Here is a 12,400-nt window from a genome sequence, read left to right on the forward strand (position 1 = left end):
CAATAACAGGTCGTTTTCACTTGTCCCCTCTCCACTCAGACCACTCCCAGACAGTCCTAGCAAAATTCTTGCTTGAGAAATTGCACGTTACTAAGAAGTTATTTTTACTTCTTTTTAACAGTTTTATTTTAAAACAACCACATTAAGGTACTTAATTATGTTTACCCAGAATAATTTTATATTGAGATAAAGACGGCTGCATTGGACTTTTAAAGCTAGAATTCTTAGTTGCTATATACATTTTTGGACTTATTAACTAATGATATACTCGTTGCTTCTTGAAGAATACAACTTGTAAATGCGTTTAGTTCAACTGTCATACCCCATCAGAACTCAAAATATAAGCTTGCTTTACTACAATGTATGTAAACAATGCAAATGTAAACAAACACTGTGTAGCCTCAAAAAAAAATATTTAAAGTATACTTTTGATATCATGGGTTTACTTGATAGCTACCTACACAATTAGCTAGCTAGAACAAAGTGTTAATAAGATAAATTCATTAAAAAGATTCAGTCACAGGTGTAAGCCACATCCAAGTACTTATAGGTACTTATAGGTTCCGACACGGGGGTCACCAAACACAGAGTTGGATACCTTGACGAGACACATCGGTCTATGAATTTGAGAGTAGTTACATTTCTCTCATCGCTCAGCTTTTTACCTAAACTGAGGCGGGGTAACGCCTTTGTTATTGTTACAATTAAGTATTCTAGCTTTAATTCATTAATATTTTCTTAGTACTATTAAGACAGACACAACTAGCGCAGTAGAGAGCAGTGTACAATGACAATAGATGTGACAGGGTATTTGCTCCACCTAGTGGCTGTCAACAGTTTTACAACCACCCTAAGAGTGGAAAAGGTGTTTCAAAATGCTATCTAATAGTGTGGTGACCTCACCTGGCCAAGTAGGGCATCGTGTGTAGAGAGCGGTAGAGAGTAGAGAAGATGGCGTTGGATGAAAGTGGATTCAGAAGTTGTATCCAGTGTCGTTAGTGTATGTTCGAGATTGCCTTGAGTTGTTGTGGGCGTCAGATATGAGAAGGAAGTTTAAATGATATTAAATAATCCTTTTGCACAGGATCCATTTTGAGACTAGAGAGCAGATTATCATCTTCAAAACGAAGAGGAGAACATAAAGTAAGTATTTCAGAATCCACAAGACAGAGCAGAGTGACTGAATGGAGTGGGCCTAAATTATTAATCTTATTTGCCTATCTAACATTTTCAAAGAGGAGGTGAAGTGGATCAGTACAGCCACTTATCTGGAGGTAGTTCTTCTGAATTTTTAAAAATTATTAATTTTATTTTATCAAACCAGTGTGTTAGCTCCATATTACAGAAGTCCAGAAAGGACATATGAATAAAAAAAAATATTCCCTCATTATGTTACGCTCACAACTTATTTATCTCATGATCACCACATAACAAAAGTTGTTTTGTCGAGATCACAAGATCATTTTCTCATGATCATGACATAAGAAAAGTTGTTTTGTGGAGGTCACGAGAAATGTCCGAGTTGGCAAAGCCCACAGTGGATCAGTGCATACGTTTTTATTGATTGCTACCCTAAGGGATGGTACATGTACATTTCATGCTAACATCACACGTTCATTTGTGTTTGCAGCTCATTATCAGTTTATAAATTAGAATGTTAGTGAGCTAAAGGTCCCTTACCTTGAGCTAAGAGCATTTAAGCCCTGAACGATGTCTGACAGGCAACCTCGTCTCCCAGGCTTTGTGCCAACCTCAAGACCACAGCCAATCACATGCAAGCAGCAACGCAGCTAACTTGGCTAGTCTTGTGAGCGAGAGAGCTAGTTAGGTAGGTAGTGTTGTTATCTATGCTGGTTGTTAGCTTGCATAACTGATATTCTTTAAGGATGATATTAATATTTAGACACTTTATGTCTTGTGGATAATATTTACAGTGGTTGAGCTCCATTCCTGGCAGGCTGATAAGAGTCAATAGCAGCCTAATTGGCTGAATAGTCAGAATGCTGCCTGTAGGCTATTTCATAAGTAAAGCTTCTTGCCGGCAGATTAGCAGTCACTGCATTATGTGATCAAGAGTGGGTGCACTCTATTCCTGGCAGGCTGATCAGATTCAGTAGCAGACTCGGGCTGATAAATCAGGATGCTGCACCTTGTCTGCAAGGAGCCTTACATATGATACAGACTATTATTGAATCTTCTCATAATGCCAGGAATAGAGCACATCCACTCTGGTTCATATGCATCAGCCTGACGGCTAATACGAGGCAGCATCCTGACATAAGCCTCTGAGGCTGCTATTGAATAAGATCAGCCTGTCAGGAATGGAGCTCACCCACTGTAAATATTATTATGAAGTGTCCCTTATATTTATACACGTTTTATTGTCAGATACACTGTATAGGAATACACATACACTGGAGCAAATTAGGATTAAGGGCACATCGACAGGTTTTTCACCTTGTCAGCTCGGGTATTGAAAACAGCAACCTTTCGGGTTACTGACCCAAAGCTCTAACCGCTAGGCCTCCTGCCGCCCTATATCAGTTATGCAAGCTAACAACCAGCATAGATAACAAGCTATCTTGCTAGCTAGCTAAATAGCTAACAATACTACCTAGCTAACTAGCCAGCTCACAAGACTAGCCAAGTTAACTAGTCCTTGCATGCGATTGGCTGTGGTCTTGGGGTCGACACGCAGCCTGGTAGACAGAGTTGCCTGTCAGGCATCGTTCAGGGCTTAAATGCCCGCATTGCATCAAGCAGCCACAGGGCTCCTTGATCAAATCAACTTTTATTTGTCACATGCGCCGAATACAACCTTACAGTGAAATGCTTACTTACAAGCCCTTAACCAACCATGCAGATTTCAGAAAAATACCCCCAAAAATAAGAAATTAAGTAACAAATAATTAAAGAGCAGCAGTAAAATAACAATAGTGAGGCTATATACAGGGGGTATGTCACAGGCGTCGTAAGAAGTGGACCAAAGTGCAGCGTGGTGAGCGTACATAGTATTTTTATTGAGGTAAAAATGTAGCCAAGAACACGACCGTGAAGCTTGACTTTGGCTATAATGCCTCTAACAAAGTCAACTACCCACAAATACAACAGGGAAAGAAGGCTGCCTAAGTATGATTCCCAATCAAAGACAACGATAGACAGCTGTCCCTGATTGAGAACCATACCCGGCCAAAACAAAGAAATACAAAAACATATAACATAGAATGCCCACCCAAATCACACCCTGACCAAGCCAAAATAGAGACATAAAAAGGCTCTCTCGGGTCAGGGTGTGACAGGCTAACAGTACAGAGTCAATGTTTGGGGGCACCAGTTAGTCAAGGTAGTTGAGGTAATATATACATGTGGGTAGTTATTAAAGTGACTTATGCATAGATAATAACAGAGAGTAGAAGCAGTGTAAAATGGGGGGTGGACAAGGCAAGTAGTCTGGGTAGCCATTTGATTAGATGTTCAGTATTTTTTATTTATTTATCCGTTATTTTACCAGGTAAATTGACTGAGAATATGTTCTCATTTGCAGCAACGACCTGGGGAATAGTTACAGGGGAGAGGAGGGGGATTAATGAGCAATTTTAAACTGGGGATTATTAGGTGACCGTGATGGTTTGAGGGCCAGATTGGGAATTTAGTACAGTACAGTAGTCTTATGGCTTGGAGATAGAAGCTGTTTAGAAGCCTCTTGGACCTAGACTTGGCGCTCCGGTACCGCTTGCCGTGCGGTAGCAGAGAGAACAGTCTATGACTAGGGTGGCTGGAGTCTTTGACAATGTTTAGGGCCTTTCTCTGACACCGCCTTGTATAGAGGTCCTGGATGGCAGGAAGCTTGACCCCAGTGATGTACTGGGCTGTACGCACTACCTTCTGTAGTGCCTTGTGGTCGGAGGCTAAGCAGTTGCCATACCAGACAGTGATGCAACCAGTCAGGTTGCTCTTGATAGTATAGCTGTAGAATCGTTTGAGGGTCTGAGTACCCATGCCAAATCTCCTGAGGGGGAATAGGTTTTGGCGACTGTCTTGGTGTGCTTGGACCATGTTAGTTTGTTGGTGATGTGGAAACCAAGGAAATTGAAGCTCTCAAACTGCTCCACTGCAGCCCTGCGTATGAGAATGGGGGCGTTCTCGGTCCTCCTTTTTCTGTAGTCCACAATCATCTCCTTAGTCTTGATCCCGTTGAGGGAGAGGTTGTTGTCCTGGCACCTACGGCCATACGACTATAGTCCATAAATCCGAGAGCATCTGCTCAGTCTTTTATTGGAGGGCTTGTTAATATGTTAATATTCTACCTGTTCTGTTGTTTCCCAGTGTCTGGTAATCTACAACAGCTACACCTGAGCGGCTGCTGGCCACTCTGGAGGAGCTTGTCACTGATGAACTGAAGATGTTTCAGTGGTTCCTAAATCAGGATGTACTGGAAGGCTTCTCTAGCATCCCAAGTAGCAGACTGGAGAATGCTGACAGACAGGACACTATGGATAAGATGGTGGAGACCTATGGTCCTGAAGGAGCTGTGAAGATCTCACTGGAGATCTTGAGGAGGATGGAACAGAACAATCTAGCTGAGAAGTTACAGGCAGGCTAAAAAATAAACTCAGCAAAAAAATAAATGTCCTCTCACTGTCAACTGCTTTATTTTCAGCAAACTTAACATGTGTAAATATTTGTATGAATATAACAAGATTCAACAACTGAGCCATAAACTGAACAAGTTCCACAGACATACAGTATGTCTACTAGAAATGGAACAATGTGTCCCTGAACAAAGGGGGGGTCTAAATCAAAAGAAATAGTCAGTATCTGGTGTGGCCACTAGCTGCATTAAGTACTGCAGTGCATCTCCTCCTCATGGACTACACCAGATTTGCCAGTTCTTGCTGTGAGATGTTACCCCACTCTTCCACCAAGGCACCTACAAGTTCCCAGACATTTCTGGGGGGAATGGCCCTTGCCCTCACCCGCCGATCCAACAGGTCCCAGACCTGCTCAATAGGATTGAGATCCGGGCTCTTCGCTGGCCATGGCAGAACACTGACCTTCCTGTCTTGCAGGAAATCACACACAGAACGAGCAGTATGGCTGGTGACATTGTCATGCTGGAGGGTCAGGATGAGCCTGCAGGAAGGGTACCACATGAATCAAATCAAATCAAATCAAATTTATTTTATATAGCCCTTCGTACATCAGCTGATATCTCAAAGTGCTGTACAGAAACCCAGCCTAAAACCCCAAACAGCAAGCAATGCAGGTGAAGAAGCACGGTGGCTAGGAAAAACTCCCTAGAAAGGCCAAAACCTAGGAAGAAACCTAGAGAGGAACCAGGCTATGTGGGGTGGCCAGTCCTCTTCTGGCTGTGCCGGGTGGAGATTATAACAAAACATGGTCAAGATGTTCAAATGTTCATAAATGACCAGCATGGTCGAATAATAATAAGGCAGAATAGTTGAAACTGGAGCAGCAGCACAGTCAGGTGGACTGGGGACAGCAAGGAGTCATCATGTCAGGTAGTCCTGGGGCATGGTCCTAGGGCTCAGGTCCTCCGAGAGAGAGAAAGAGAGAAGGAGAGAATTAGAGAACGCACACTTAGATTCACACAGGACACCGAATAGGACAGGAGAAGTACTCCAGATATAACAAACTGACCCTAGCCCCCCGACACATAAACTACTGCAGCATAAATACTGGAGGCTGAGACAGGAGGGGTCAGGAGACACTGTGGCCCACTCCGAGGACACCCCCGGACAGGGCCAAACAGGAAGGATATAACCCCACCCACTTTGCCAAAGCACAGCCCCCACACCACTAGAGGGATATCTTCAACCACCAACTTACCATCCTGAGACAAGGCTGAGTATAGCCCACAAAGACCTCCGCCACGGCACAACTTAAGGGGGGGGGGGGGGGGCGCCAACCCAGACAGGATGACCACATCAGTGACTCAACCCACTCAGGTGACGCACCTCCTCCAGGGACGGCATGAGAGAGCCCCAGTAAAGCCAGTGACTCAGCCCCTGTAATAGGGTTAGAGGCAGAGAATCCCAGTGGAAAGAGGGGAACCGGCCAGGCAGAGACAGCAAGGGTGGTTCGTTGCTCCAGAGCCTTTCCGTTCACCCTCCCACTCCTGGGCCAGACTACACTCAATCATATGACCCACTGAAGAGATGAGTCTTCAGTAGAGACTTAAAGGTTGAGACCGAGTTTGCGTCTCTGACATGGGTAGGCAGACCGTTCCATAAAAATGGAGCTCTATAGGAGAAAGCCCTGCCTCCAGCTGTTTGCTTAAAAATTCTAGGGACAATTAGGAGGCCTGCGTCTTGTGACCGTAGCGTACGTGTAGGTATGTACGGCAGGACCAAATCAGAGAGATAGATAGGAGCAAGCCCATGTAATGCTTTGTAGGTTAGCAGTAAAACCTTGAAATCAGCCCTTGCTTTGACAGGAAGCCAGTGTAGAGAGGCTAGCACTGGAGTAATATGATCAAATTATTTGGTTCTAGTCAGGATTCTAGCAGCCGTATTTAGCACTAACTGAAGTTTATTTAGTGCTTTATCCGGGTAGCCGGAAAGTAGAGCATTGCAGTAGTCTAACCTGGAAGTGACAAAAGCATGGATTAATTTTTCTGCATCATTTTTGGACAGAAAGTTCCTGATTTTTGCAATGTTTCGTAGATGGAAAAAAGCTGTCCTTGAAATGGTCTTGATATGTTCTTCAAAAGAGAGATCAGGGTCCAGAGTAACGCCGAGGTCCTTCACAGTTTTATTTGAGACGACTGTACAACCATTAAGATTAATTGTCAGATTCAACAGAAGATCTCTTTGTTTCTTGGGACCTAGAACAAGCATCTCTGTTTTGTCCGAGTTTAAAAGTAGAAAGTTTGCAGCCATCCACTTCCTTATGTCTGAAACACATTCTTCTAGCAAGGGCAATTTTGGGGCTTCACCATGTTTAATTGAAATGTACAGCTGTGTGTCATCTGCATAGCAGTGAAAGTTAACATTATGTTTTCGAATAACATCCCCAAGAGGTAAAATATATAGTGAAAACAATAGTGGTCCTAAAACGGAACCTTGAGGAACACCGAAATTTACAGTTGATTTGTCAGAGGACAGACCATTCACAGAGACAAACTGATATCTTTCCGACAGATAAGATCTAAACCAGGCCAGAACTTGTCCGTGTAGACCAATTTGGGTTTCCAATCTCTCCAAAAGAATGTGGTGATCGATGGTATCAAAAGCAGCACTAAGGTCTAGGAGCACGAGGACAGATGCAGAGCCTCGGTCCGATGCCATTAAAATGTCATTTACCACCTTCACAAGTGCCGTCTCAGTGCTATGATGGGGTCTAAAACCAGACTGAAGCATTTCGTATACATTGTTTGTCTTCAGGAAGGCAGTGAGTTGTTGCGCAACAGCCTTTTCTAAAATTTTTGAGAGGAATGGAAGATTCGATATAGGCCGATAGTTTTTTATATTTTCTGGGTCAAGGTTTGGCTTTTTCAAGAGAGGCTTTATTACTGCCACTTTTAATGAGTTTGGTACACATCCGGTGGATAGAGAGCCGTTTATTATGTTCAACATAGTAGGGCCAAGCACAGGAAGCAGCTCTTTCAGTAGTTTAGTTGGAATAGGGTCCAGTATGCAGCTTGAAGGTTTAGAGGCCATGATTATTTTCATCATTGTGTCAAGAGATATAGTACTAAAACACTTGAGTGTCTCTCTTGATCCTAGGTCCTGGCAGAGTTGTGCAGACTCAGGACAACTGAGCTTTGAAGGAATACGCAGATTTAAGGAAGAGTCCGTAATTTGCTTTCTAATAATCATAATCTTTTCCTCAAAGAAGTTCATGAATTTATCACTGCTAAAGTGAAAGTCATCCTCTCTTGGGGAATGCTGCTTTTTAGTTAGCTTTGCGACAGTATCAAAAAGGAATTTCGGATTGTTCTTATTTTCCTCAATTAAGTTAGAAAAATAGGATGATCGAGCAGCAGTAAGGGCTCTTCGGTACTGCACAGTACTGTCTTTCCAAGCTAGTCGGAAGACTTCCAGTTTGGTGTGGCGCCATTTCCGTTCCAATTTTCTGGAAGCTTGCTTCAGAGCTCGGGTATTTTCTGTGTACCAGGGAGCTAGTTTCTTATGAGAAATGTTTTTAGTTTTTAGGGGTGCAACTGCATCTAGGGTATTGCGCAAGGTTAAGTTGAGTTCCTCAGTTAGGTGGTTAACTGATTTTTGTCCTCTGGCGTCCTTGGGTAGGCAGAAGGAGTCTGGAAGGACATCAAGGAATCTTTGTGTTGTCTGTGAATTTATAGCACGACTTTTGATGATCCTTGGTTGGGGTCTGAGCAGATTATTTGTTGCAATTGCAAACGTAATAAAATGGTGGTCCGATAGTCCAGGATTATGAGGAAAAACATTAAGATCCACAACATTTATTCCATGGGACAAAACTAGGTCCAGCGTATGACTGTGACAGTGAGTGGGTCCAGAGACATGTTGGACAAAACCCACTGAGTCGATGATGGCTCCGAAAGCCTTTTGGAGTGGGTCTGTGGACTTTTCCATGTGAATATTAAAGTCACCAAAGATTAGAATATTATCCGCTATGACTACAAGGTCCGATAGGAATTCAGGGAACTCAGTGAGGAACGCTGTATATGGCCCAGGAGGCCTGTAAACAGTAGCTATAAAAAGTGATTGAGTAGGCTGCATAGATTTCATGACTAGAAGCTCAAAAGACGAAAACGTCATTTTTTTTTTTGTAAATTGAAATTTGCTATCGTAAATGTTAGCAACACCTCCGCCTTTGCGGGATGCACGGGGGATATGGTCACTAGTGTAGCCAGGAGGTGAGGCCTCATTTAACACAGTAAATTCATCAGGCTTAAGCCATGTTTCAGTCAGGCCAATCACATCAAGATTATGATCAGTGATTAGTTCATTGACTATAATTGCCTTTGAAGTAAGGGATCTAACATTAAGTAGCCCTATTTTGAGATGTGAGGTATCATGATCTCTTTCAATAATGACAGGAATGGAGGTGGTCTTTATCCTAGTGAGATTGCTAAGGCGAACACCGCCATGTTTAGTTTTGCCCAACCTAGGTCGAGGCACAGACACGGTCTCAATGGTGATAGCTGAGCTGACTACACTGACTGTGCTAGTGGCAGACTCCACTATGCTGGCAGGCTGGCTAACAGCCTGCTGCCTGGCCTGCGCCCTATTTCATTGTGGAGCTAGAGGAGTTAGAGCCCTGTCTATGTTGGTAGATAAAATGAGAGCACCCCTCCAGCTAGGATGGAGTCCGTCACTCCTCAGCAGGTCAGGCTTGGTCCTGTTTGTGGGCGAGTCCCAGAAAGAGGGCCAATTATCTACAAATTCTATCTTTTGGGAGGGGCAGAAAACAGTTTTCAACCAGCGATTGAGTTGTGAGACTCTGCTGTAGAGCTCATCACTCCCCCTAACTGGGAGGAGGATGTCTTTCCTGTAATGCACAGCATTGAGATTGCCCGCAATGACAACAAGCTCAGTCCGATGATGCTGTGACACACCGCCCCAGACCATGACGGACCCTCCCCCTCCAAATTGATCCAGCTCCAGAGTACAGGCCTCAGTATAACGTGCATTCCTTCGACGATAAACGCGAATCCGACCATCACCCCTGGTGAGACAAAACTGTGACTCGTCAATAAAGAGCATTTTTTGCCAGTCCTGTCTGGTCCAGCTATGTGCCCATATGTTGCCGGTGATGTCTGGTGAGGACCTGCCTTACAACAGGCCTACAAGCCCTCAGTCCAGCCTCTCTCAGCCTATTGCGGACAGTCTGAACACTGATGGAGGGCTTGTGCGTTCCTGGTGTAACTCGGGCAGTTGTTGTTGCCATCCTGTACCTGTTCCGCAGGTGTGATGTTCGGATGTTCCGATCCTGTGCAGGTGTTGTTACACGTGGTTAGCCACTGTGAGGGCGATCAGCTGTCCATCCTGTCTCCCTGTAGCGCTGTCTTAGGCGTCTCAACAGTACGGACATTGCAATTTATTGCCCTAGCTACATCTGCAGTCCTCATGCCTCCTTGCAGCATGCCTAAGGCACGTTCACACTGATGAGCAGGGACCCTGGGCATCTTTCTTTTGGTGTTTTTCAGAGTCACTAGAAAGGCCTCTTTAGTGTCCTAAGTTTTTATAATTGTGACCTTAATTGCCTACCGTCTGTAAGCTCTTAGTGTCTTAACGACCGTTCCACAGGTGCATGTTCATTAATTGTTTATTGTTCATTGAACAAGCATGGGAAACAGTGTTTAAACCTTTTACAATGAAGATCTGTGAAGGTATTTGGATTTTTACAAATGACCTTTGAAATACAGGGTCCTGAAAAGGGGACGTTTCTTTTTTGTTGCTGAGTTTAGGTATCAAGATTCATTCAATTGCCTCATGAGTGGTGCAGCGGTCTAATGCACTGCATCGCAGTGCTTGAGGCATCACTACAGACCCGGTTTCGATCCCAGAATGTGTCGCAGCGGGCGGCGACCGGGAGTCCCATGAGGTGGCGCACAATTGGCCCAGCATCGTACAGAATTGTGGAGGGGTTAGGGTTAGGGTTAGGATGTCCTTGTCCCACCGCACTCTAGCAACTCCTTGTGGCAGGCTGGGCGCATGCACGCTGACTTCTGTCGCCAGTTGTACAGTGTTTCTTCTGACACATTGGTGTGGCTGGCTTCCGGTTTAAGCGCGCAGTGGGTCAAGAAGCAGTGCTGCTTGACAGGGTTGAGCAGTCCGGAGCTACCAGCAGTCCGGAGCCTCGAGCGACGAGCCGCAGTCCAAAGCCTCCAGCGACGATCCGCAGTCCAGAGTCTTCAGCAACAAGCTGCAGTCCAGAGCCTCCAGCGGGGGTTCCCAGTCCGGAGCCTCCGGCGGTGGTTCCCAGTTTGGAGCCTCCGGCAATGATCCAGGGTCCGGTTCCTCCGGCGACGATCCACGGTCCAGGGTCTCCGGCGACGATCCACGGTCCAGTTCCACAGAAGCGGAGGGCTCAGCGTAGGGAGCGGGGGCTACGTCCCGAAATGGAGCCGCCACCGAGGGTAGGTGCCCACCCGGACCCTCCCCTATAGGTTCAGGTTTGCAGCCGGGAGTCCACACCTTTGGGGGGGGGGGGGGGGGGGGGGGGGGGTACTGTCACACCCTGACCTTAGAGATCCTTTAAATTCTCTATTTGGTAGGTCAGGGTGTGACTAGGGTGGGAAATCTATGTTTATATTTCTTTGTTGGCCGAATATGGTTCCCAATCAGAGGCAGCTGTCTATCGTTGTCTCTGATTGGGGATCATACTTAGGCAGCCCTTTTTCCCACCTTTCTGTTATGGGATGTTGTCTTTGTGTGTTGTATGTGTTTGCACTCCTAGCTTTACGTTCGTTGAGTTGGTTATTGTTTTTGGTGGAACATTTCAAATGAAAATAAAATGTACTCCTACCACGCTGCACCTTGGTCTCCTTCTAACAACGGACAAAACAATGGCTCTCGACCTTTGCCTCTCCCAAGTCCATATGGGAGTTGCAGCGATGGGACAAGACTGTAACAACGAACTGGATATCACGAAATTGGGGACCATCTCTTCTGTTCGTCTGAAAATGTATCTTGATGAGAATAGCTCATAGGAGAGGCATTATCTATGATGGAAGAAATTTTTAAAAATGTGGATGGTCCACAATGGATGATTTCTAGATGTTCTAAATAAGCTCAACAATTATTCATCTATGTCCTTCCCCCTTCCTCGTTTTCACTCAGCAGATGTCAGTGTTGAGGAGGAAGCGGCTGAGGAAACATAAACTCTTGTTTCTGATCGTTCTTCTGACAGTGCTGAGACTGAAGGCCATGTTACAGCCACGACATGTCCTGCTGGAGATTCTACACAACATGGTAAATAATTGGTGGCGCAGAGACACAAATACAATGAAACACAAATACAGCATCAACAAAAAAAAACGCTTTAGGTCTTGAGCTACAGTACTTTTTTTAAAGGTACCTTCAAGCTTTATTTAGACTTATTTAGGGGATACAAAGGTAGATCTTATAACACATTTAATATATCTTATTTTGTTTATCACAATGTTTGCCTGAAATCTTTATGATATCCTAGTTCAAAGTAAAATGTTGTATTCATTCTCAGATCCTTAAGAGGAAAATGTTGTGTTGTACCAACAGAAACTTCAATCCAACCTAAATAAAGAAGTTTCAGCATGTATTTGAGGATTTGGCAAAACTGTGCCATGAAACCATAAAACACTTCTAATTAAGGTCTACAACGAGATCTACATCACAGAAGGTGGATGTGGAGAGGTCAATAGTGTACATGAGGCAAGACGGCTCGAGACGACACATTCCAAGAATTCAGA

This window comes from Oncorhynchus mykiss, chromosome 5, assembly GCF_057628025.1.
Source record: "Oncorhynchus mykiss isolate SJ-2025 chromosome 5, ASM5762802v1, whole genome shotgun sequence".
NCBI lineage: Eukaryota > Metazoa > Chordata > Actinopteri > Salmoniformes > Salmonidae > Oncorhynchus > Oncorhynchus mykiss.